Genomic DNA, 10,152 nt, shown 5'->3' with positions numbered 1-10,152 from the left:
TAAAAGAGTACACTTCTCCGTTAAAAAAAATAGCCTTCCTAGTATAGCTTTGAATGATGAAATAATTTCCTTGGTAAATCTGTAATGATTAGACATTTGTGTCCAAGTTTTTTAGTTTTCTAAACTATACTGAGGGGATGCCTGGGTGGCTCAGCGGTTGAGTGTCTGCCTTTGGCTCAGGGTGTGATTCCAGTTCGGGGATCGAGTCCAACGTCGGGCTCCCTGCATGGAGCCTGCTTCTCCCTCTGCCTGTGTCTCTGGCTCTCTCTCGGTCTCTCATGAATAAATAAATAAAATCTTAAAAAAAAAACTATAGTGAGTTGTCCGTTCATGTGGAGAAATCCATAAATTCATCCATAGATACTAATGTTGGATAACTTCCTAGGTGTGGAATTATGTCAAAAAGCATGACTTTATTTTTAAATTCCCTTCCAGAAAGGTGGTAGCAATTTACCGTCAGTGCAATAAAATGAGTATTTATGGTGTCTATATTAGAGTTCTCCAGAGTAATAGAAACAATAGGATATAAAAGGAGATTTATTATAAGGGATTAGCTTACACAATTATGGAGACTGAGAAGTCTCACAGTCTGCCATCTTCCAGCCAGAGACCCTGCAGAACCGGTGATATAATTTGATCTGAATCTAAGGCTTGAGAATCAATGATGTAAATTCTAGTCTGAGGGCAGGAGAAAGGATGAAATATCTCAGCACCAACAATGAGGCAGAAAAAGGGGCAAATTCTTCTTCTGCCTTTTATATGTAGGCCCTCACCCGATTAGATGATGCCCATTGGGGAGGACAGTCTACTGCATCCAAAATTCAAGTGCTAATCTCTCTCTTTTTTATAAACATTTATTTATTCATGAGAGATACATAGAGAGAGAGAGGCAGAGATACAGGCAGAGGGAGAAGCAGGCTCCTCACAGGAGCCCAGTGTGGGACTGGATCCCGGATCCTGGGATCATGACCTGAGCCAAAGGCAGACACCCAACCACTGATCCACCCAGACATCCCTCAAACACTAATCTCATCCAGAAACACCCTCACATTCATACCTGGAAATAACGTTTAATCAAATATCCGGGATCCCCTGATCCAGCCAAGTTGACACTTAAATTCAACTATCATGGGGCGCCTGGTTGCCTCAGTCAGAGGACCATACAGCTTTCATCTTGGGGTTGTGATTTCAGGTCCCATGTTGGGTGTAGAGATTACTTAAAATTTTTTTTTTAAATTTACACTTACCTATCACAAATCCATGCCTTGTCAATTTGGCATTCATATCCCTCTCATTAGACTATGCTTAATTTCCAAATAAAAACAGTAATGTGATTATAATTTCACCTAACATGATGTAACTATCCTGCCTACAGCTGAGAACCCACTAACTCTTTCCCTAAAACTGAACACAAAGTCTTTGGATGATGCTTACTCTCCTTGATACTATGTAACCTAAATACTATGATGTAAAATTAGCAATACTTAGATACTGTGATATAAAGTCAACACATCTATCTTATGTTACATGATACGAGAACGATAAGAAAACAAAGATATCTGATACACAAAAATTGTGTTTTCTCTAACAGAATAAGGAGGAATATTCGTGATTTGTCTAGTTCTCTTTTCTGTAACTGGTCACTTGGCTGTAGCTAATGTATAGCTAGCTACCTTCTTTCACTACCATTCTGTATTCCCTTGTATGGCTGGTTCAGCTGGCCATGGTTTTCTTCCTGGTGTGGTGTGACTGAATGTTTGTATCCCTCACCCAAATTTATGTGTTGGAACCTAATCCCCAGTGTGATGGTAATTGGAGGTGAGCCTTTGGGAGGTGATTAGGTCATGAGAATAAAACCCTCATGAATGAGATAGTCCCATATAACAGAGACCCCAGAGAGCTCCCTTGTCCCTTCTGACCTGTAAAGACACAGTAAGAAGATGCCCATGTAAAAATCAAGTCCTCCGGTCAGTGGGTCCTTACCAGTCACTGAATCGGCCAGCAATCTGATCCTGGATTTCCTAGCCTCTAGAGATCTGACAAATAAATGTTTTTGGTTGAAGCCACCCAGTCTATGGTATTTTGTTGTAGTAGCCTGAGCAGACTAGGATGATGTCCATGAAAACTCTAGCTGTACTTATTCCTTAAAATTCTTGTTCCATTTGATAGGTGAAAACTTGTTTATTTGCATTTGTTTTGTTCCTACTGTCGTTGAAGTTATTATATCTCCTGACCATTTGTGTATCTTCTTTGTTTTTTTTCTTTTTCTTGTTGAATTGTAGGAAATGTTTTACACATTTTGACTATTAAATCTTTGTTACATCTATACAAAGATTTTCTCCCTTTTTTGACCATTTATGTACCTCTTTTGTGATATTCTCATTCCTCTGTTTTTTTATATATATATATTTCTCTTATGGGATTTCAGGAAACTTTTATATATATTATGACTATTATAAAAAAATTTCCTCTTTTTCTTTTTCATTAAGTTGATTCTGGCTGTTTTTTTCCCCAATCAAATCTGTCACCTCTTTTTATTGCTTCTGAATTTTGTGACATATTTGCTAATAAAGTTCTTCCCAAAACGTTTTTTTGGGGGTTTTTAAAGAAATATCAAGATCTTTCAGCAGTCTAGACATTATTTGGGTGCAGTGATTAGTCTGACATTTGTTAGTCATTTAATCTTTCTCTACAGATCTCAAATGACACCTTTTTAATATTCTAAATTACTTATATTTACATAGGTCTTTTTCTTGATGTTCTATTCTTTCCGTTGTCTCTTTCTCCCTAAGCTCATGTCTTACTACACTAATTACTACTACATTATACAAAACCTTGTTCTAATTGTGCAGGGCCATACCCCTCTGTTTCATCTTTTCAACATTTTCTTCATTAGTTTCAAACAATTGTTCTCTCAGGTGAACTATAGGATCATTCTGATAATATGCCAAAAGGCCCACTGGAATTGCCTTGAACCAAATCATCCTACTTTCAAAAAAACTTAACATGTCAATAACATTTCATTTTCTGATATATAAAATAAAAGCAATAGTAATAAAAACATGAGGCCCTATCCCACTCATTGCATTGCCAGATGGATGCACTGGGTGCTCAGAGAGCTCCCTGGTATGCATGCACTTCTGGCACCAGGGTGGTATGACCCTATCTCCAGGTCTCCCCAAGCAACATTTTGCTGCAATTATTTATATTTGGTTGTTGGTATTTTTTAAAAAAGCCAGAATACTCTTCCAATAAAATGATAACTTTGAATGATCTGAAAAAAAATTTATTAAAATAAAATTTGGGGGCTCCTGAGTGACTCAGTCGGTTAAATGTCTGACTCTTGATTTCAGCTCAGGTCATGATCTCAGGATTGTGAGATTGAGACCTACACAGGCTTCAGACTCAGTGGGGAATCTGCTGGAGATTCTCTCTTCCTCTCCCTCTGCCCCTCCCCCATGCATATGTGCACATTTCCACATGCTCTGTCAAAATAAATCTTTTAAAAATGAAATAAAATGAAATAAATTTTTCTACAGAAGTCAAGGAGGTCACATTGAAATGAGATAGAATTATGGTCATCTTGGACCCCATAAGTAAGATGTTTACATGCACACAAAATCCCTATCAGTGTCATGTCTTTGAATCCTGCTATAACCCTGCTTAATCCTTTGTGTCTTGTATGGTGAATCAAGAAAGTAGCAATACTTTCTTGGCCTTTTGGGCATGCAAATGAGTCATGTGCAGCTTGTGGACATGGTGAGCACCAAGAAGCTGCCCATGGACATTCCCACACAGAAGGACATTCTGAGAAAGGGAATCATAAGAATATTTGCTACTTCATCAAGGCATTGGATCCAACAACCATGAAAAGGATCACAAGCAGCAAATATTTATTTCATTTGCTTCAGTCAGGATGCTTCCATCATCTGTGTATCTAGTGACTATGGCACAGTCCACATTTTTGCTGCCAAAGATCCAAAGAAGGAAGAAACAGTTTGGTGTCAGCAGTTTTCTTCCAAAATACTTCAGTTCTAAATAGAGTTTTCCCAAATTTCAGGTTCCCTCAGGCTCTCCATGCATTTGTGCTTTTGAAACAGAGTCAAATGTTATCATTTCAACTTATGCAGAAGGCAGCTACTATATGCATTCCTATTCAACTTCAAGGAGGAGTGCATCCAGATGCTTATGTGCAATTTCTAGAAATGAGCAATGACAAGCTGTGATTCTTCACAAGTGTGTGCCATCAACACCTACAGTGACAACCCCCACTGAAGTGCCAGACCCACCCAATAAGGCCAAGAGCTTTGTGGTATCATTGACAGGAGTAGCCAATCTTCCCATGGGGCAGGAAAATGAGATTCATTTTATTCAGGGTTAAAACTATATTTCTCTGCTATATTTAAGGAACAAAGTAATGCATAGACTTTAAAAATTAGTCATCTAATTTAGAATCTATAAAAGGAAATACTCAACATCTCTGTCAACAAGGTGATATTCGGGAGAGAATGTCCTCTGGTGATTTCTGTCAACGTTGAGCATAATGCTTTATAGAATGCTTCAGTATGTTATTTCTACTTACCTTTCTTCCCATCTTTTTCTCTCTTCCACATTTTTAAAACTATTTATTTATTCATGAGACACACAGAGAGTGAGGAAGAGACATAGGCAGAGGGAGAAGCAGGCTCCTCACAGGGAGCCCGATGTGGGACTCAATCCCAGACCCCGAGATCACACCCTGGGCCAAAGGCAGACACTCAACCATTGAGACACTTAGGCATCCCTCTCCCACATTTTTAAGATTAGCTATAAACCAATACTTTGGGAATGAAAGGCACATTACATTTTTTAAAAACATTGAGTAACTACCATAAGTTATGGGCTCTTTAAGTACTGTTAAGTACTGTTTGACATATATATCTACTTTTTAAAAATTCCTGATAAAGAGATTTAATTTTGTGTTTTTGATTTCAACATTTAAAATCAAAAGAGCAGCAAATGCTCCGTTTTGCAATGAATATGACAAAGAGACTAAAGAGGCTAACGTATGAACAGAATATAATTATGAACTGTGTGGTCTTGATCTTAACCCAGGTGTCCTTAAGTAGCTCCCATGGGCAACAGGAACTAGAGTCCAGACTCAAGAGCTCAACCAGTTTGCAAAGTAAAAAGATAGCCCAAATTCCTCCACTGGGGTGTTCCTGAGCATCCCAAAGTATCTATTATACAAAGGAAGTTCTTTTCCTTCCTTTATTCAAAAGAGGAAGATGAAGACCAATACCCCAATAGAAAATTGATAAGATACGAAGAGACAAATCACAGAAAATAGTTGTCCAATAAGCACTATGAAACATCTCCGCTTCACATTTAATAAGGAAAAGTAACTATGAGTTGCATACCATGTTTTGCCTGGAAATATGCACTCCCAGTGCAACCACATACTAATAACATCTGCACAAAAAGTGATTGGACAATAACTGGCAAAAGCTTTAAAAATATAATTTACACTTTAACCTAACAATTTTAGTTCTAGGATTCTACTCTTAGAAAGTCACCAATGATATGGGAAGAATGATTCATGTATGGGAATGAACATTACAGAGTTAAATATAGAAAATTAAAATATAGAAAATTAGAAGCAACTTAAATGCCCAATTGTAAGTTAATAGTTGCATAATTTATGGAATAGCCTTATGGTACAATATTACACCACTATTAAAATATTGTTTTCAAATAACATTGAATATTACAGGAAAATATCCGTTGCATAATTTAAATGAATAGAAATAGGTGATAAATATATAATATTATATATGTGTGTGCATGGAAAGGAGTGTGAAATATTTACAATAGTTATTTCTGAGGTAGACGGAACATGAAAGACTCCTAACTCTGGGAAACGAACTAGGGATGGTGGAAGGGGAGGTGGGCGGGGGGTGGGGGTGACTGGGTGACAGGCACTGAGGTGGGCACTTGACGGGATGAGCACTGGGTGTTATTCTATATGTTGGCAAATTGAACACCAATAAAAAATAAATTCATAAAAAATAGTTATTTCTGGTTCCTGAGTTTATGAGTAATTTTATTTTCTCCTTTATATCTTAATTGTCAGGGTTTTAATATAAACATGTAATCACTTTTAAGAGAAAAGCACTAAATTTTATTTTAATACCTACTAACTTTAAAGAAAAATAATCTGTGAAACATGGCACATTTCACTTCCAAAATGTAGTGCATCCTCATAAAGCTTTTGTTTCATTTCTAATTCCAAACTTGTGCTTTAAATTTACCTTTGTGAAATAAAATTCTCAGCTTTAGGAAGTGACATTTAGCACTTGTTACTCTGTTGGGAAATTTTACCAGACTAACCCTCAGCTCAAACTAGTAGAGATTGATGGGCACATATGTTGAGTAATACACACTGATTTTTCACAGGAATGGAAACATTTGTGGAGATTGATAGAGCAGTTCTTTTCAGACAATATACATTTTGCTTTTCCAGCCATTCACACTAAAAAAAGAAAAAAAAAAAAACAGTTTTCTTAGCTTGATCTATTTCTCTATTTGTTTTGGGCTAAAAAAGCATGTCATCTGAACGTACATGTCTGTAAAATAGTGCTCTAGATGAAGCAAACATAAAATATAAATAAACAGAAAATTCGTTAATAAAAGTTCCTTGATCATATGGACAGCCTTGAGGAATGCATTTCATTACATTATACTTAGGATTTTACATTTAAAAAATTAAATATTTGTGTTATCACTGTGGTTTTAAATTTCGCATCTCAAAAAGGCTTCACTTCCTCTTTATGTCCGGGAGGCTTTACCATAGTCCTGCCCTCTTTCATCCATGTAACACCACCGAAATTTTCTAAACCACAAATTTAGTTGTTTCTCTTCTTAGAAGTCTTCAAAGGCCCTTCCTTCAGAATAGTGGTAAAGAGGAAAGCACTGATTTGAAGGATTTACAACCCACTTCCTCTGCCTAAATGTCTATCTTTCCTTACTTTTCTTCCCTTCTACTCCCCAAGCTATGTTCTGGCTGTCAAGATTTTGAAAACCGGCTGGGCTATTTCCAGACTATTTACCTCTGTTGGCACCTCCTTCTGCCTCAAATGCATTTCCTTATCTTCTTTGCTTAGCAAGAAAAACTTAATCCTGTAAGATTCATCACAGATGTAATTGTCTTGATGAAACTCTGCCTGCTTGTCCCAGGGTAAATTTGTCCTTCTTTTCTCTTCACTCCCATCCCATCTTTAAGTCTATTCTATACCATTTATTGTGCTTTTATGTGTGCATGTAGTTGTAAATTTATGGCAGTGCTTTCCAGTAGACTGTGGGCTCTGTGAGGATGGGAATGGTGTGAGTTTCCCATTGCTCCAAATATTCAAGTCTTTTTTTTTTAATATTTTATTTATTTATTTATTAGAGACAGAGAGAGAGGCAGAGACACAGGCAGAGAAGCAGGCTTATTGCAGGGAACCCAAAGCCGGACTGGATCCTGAGACCCCGGGATCACACCTTGAGCCAAAGGCAGAGACGCTCAACCTCCTGAGCCACCCAGGTGTCCCTAGATATTCAAGTCTAATGACAGAACCAAAGGCTGAGGCAGGCTGTAGTAGGAACCCAACCTTAGATGGATGGTTTTCCAAGATGACTAAAGGTGCCCCTTTCAGGTCTAAGCAAACGGGATTCCCCTCCCCATCTTGCCATTCTGACTTGGGAAGGGGGAGGAGAGTTGGTTCTTGGGGCTGGAACAGGGGTGAAGTCCCTGGTAGCAGTGCATCTTTTCCAACTTTAATCAACAAATTTCATGAATACATTCCTTTCTCCTCACTGTTTCTTGAGATTCCAGGACTCTGATAAATAAAAGTAGCTCTCCTTACTATAAAACATTTGAGGAAACTGCTAAGCTAATAATAACTAGCGTTATTAAACATTTACTGTGTGCTAGGCATTCTTCGAAGGGCTTTCCATATATTAATGCACTTTATCCTCATGGTAACTCCATGAGACAGGTATCATTAGTGTAGATGAGAAAAATGCAAACATAGTTCATAAAACTTGTTTAAATATACGTTGCAGGGCAGCCCTGGTGGCTCAATGGTGTAGCGCCGCCTTCAGCCCAGGGCCTGATCCTGGAGTCCCGGGATCAAGTCCCACGTTGGGCTCCCTGCATGGAGCCTGCTTCTCCCTCTGCCTGTCTCTCTCTCTCTCTCTCTCTCTCTCTCTCTCTCTCAATCTCTCTCTCTGTGTGTGTCTCTCATGAATAAATAAAATCTTAAAAAATACTTTAAAAAATAAAAAAATATATATACATTGCAAATAAGTGGCAGAACTGAGATTCCAACCCAGGCAATAGGGTCCAGGTTTCTACAGCCATGATCAAGGGGACATTATCTTCAGAACTATTGCCTCCTTCTCCAATTGTTAGCCTCTGAACGGTTATGGAGTTCAAGGTCAGGACTAACTGAACATAACTGTTCTCTAAAGTTGTTTTCTTTCATTCCTGTTTACACACCCAGCCATTTTACCTTACAATACACAAATCTGATCATGTTACTTCCCACCAAGACAGCCCTCCAATATCCCCCCAACTGCTTTGGAGAGGATGTCTCAACACTTGAATATAAAATAAAAAGCCTTGCATGAGACAAGCTCTCTATTCTAGCATCAGATCTGGGCTTGGTAAAAGCTAGAAACAAAGTAGGTAATTAGGCCAAAAGGAAACCCCGAGTGCAGCTGCAGGATCTAAGGTTCACCGTAACATCTGTGCCCTAAATGCCCCAGAACTCCAAATACATTCTCCCATGCATTACACATGTTGTTGCATGACCTCTCCCCCTCTTCCTGAGCAATTCTTATTTATCCCAAAGTGTTGAGCTAAGCCAGACTGCAAAATAATCCACTTTCAGCCTTCAGCAGGAATGCTGCTGGCAGCTGGAGTGCTTTGGTCCTAAAGGGGTCCTAAAGTGCTTTGGGTGGTGTATTACTATATCCATTCAACCTACTACTCTTTATGGCCTGTAGCCGTGCCACAGTTGTTGATTTGGGGGCTTTATTTCCTATTGCATCATGAAGGCTTCTACCATCCTGGCCATTGCCTGCCACAAGGGTGCAATTAAAACATCCCTGTGTCTGTAAACATTCCTGTATCTTGCCTTTCTCCACCTTTCTCCTATGCGAAATTATTCTTTCTCTTTTCTGTGTTCCCATCTTATTTTGTTCATACTTCTTCTAGTACTTACTCTCCTTGTGTAATGATTCATATTCACATGTTTGTCTTCCCTTCCTAGACTATTAGCACCTTAAGGGTAGGGTACCTGTTTGTTCCTATTTATAACCATCCTAGTATCTGGCAGATAGGTGCTCATAAATGTTTAATGAATGAACTAATAAATGTAGCTTAAAGCAGCAACTCTCTGTCTCTTCATCAATTGGTGGAGCAACAGAACAGCCAACTGTATGAACAAAAGCCATCAAGCATGTCCAACAAAAGTGACTGAGTGTGTATCAGGAGGCAGTAAAGTAAACAATATCTCAAGGGTCACAGCTGTTTCACTCTGCCTTTCAGCCAAGAAATGCCATGATTTACTTTCTGTTCTTGCCAAGGATGAAGAAACAAAGTCATAAACAAAAAGTGAAGGAGTGAGGAATTACTCAGTTTGGATGGACAGGTCAATCTGCTTGCCCACCTGTGGCCAAGCAAGCACGATCAAAGAATAATATACTTTCCCCGTCGGTCCCCATTTCACAGTCTCTATTCTTTCACAAAAATGAACAGATCTTCAGTGAGAGATGTAGTTCCAAACTTGATATCACTATCAAAGTTGGTTTTAAAGACAGATGAAAAAAAAAGAAAGACAGATGATATTGGGTATCCCCAACATCGTAGGAACCATTTCAAAATCTCTGCCCCCAGTATACCCCTTCTTGCTTCAGGTCGCTAAATTCTAAGAGTACTCCTGTGTAATACTTATTTCACAGGGATATTAGGAGGATTTAACAGATTGAGAATTGACAAGTGTAGAAATTCCTAGGGTAGTACACATGATATGGCCTAATAAATGTTTTTATTTTATTTATTTTCCTATAAGAGTTTAAGTTCAAATAACAAATTATTTGTGTGTATGGAAGGTTTGGAGGAACAAG

At 38.3% G+C, this 10,152-nt stretch overlaps 1 pseudogene; it reads left to right on the top strand.

Annotated features, from left to right (window-relative positions):
* Nucleotides 1-3,062: 3,062 nt before the first annotated feature.
* LOC144321545 (WD repeat domain phosphoinositide-interacting protein 3 pseudogene) lies at nt 3,063-4,226 on the top strand (annotated as a pseudogene).
* The last annotated feature ends 5,926 nt before the right edge of the window (nt 4,227-10,152 follow it).

This window comes from Canis aureus, chromosome 10 (genome assembly GCF_053574225.1).
Source record: "Canis aureus isolate CA01 chromosome 10, VMU_Caureus_v.1.0, whole genome shotgun sequence".
In the NCBI taxonomy this organism is placed as follows: domain Eukaryota; kingdom Metazoa; phylum Chordata; class Mammalia; order Carnivora; family Canidae; genus Canis; species Canis aureus.
This window is presented reverse-complemented; position numbering and strand designations above follow the sequence as displayed.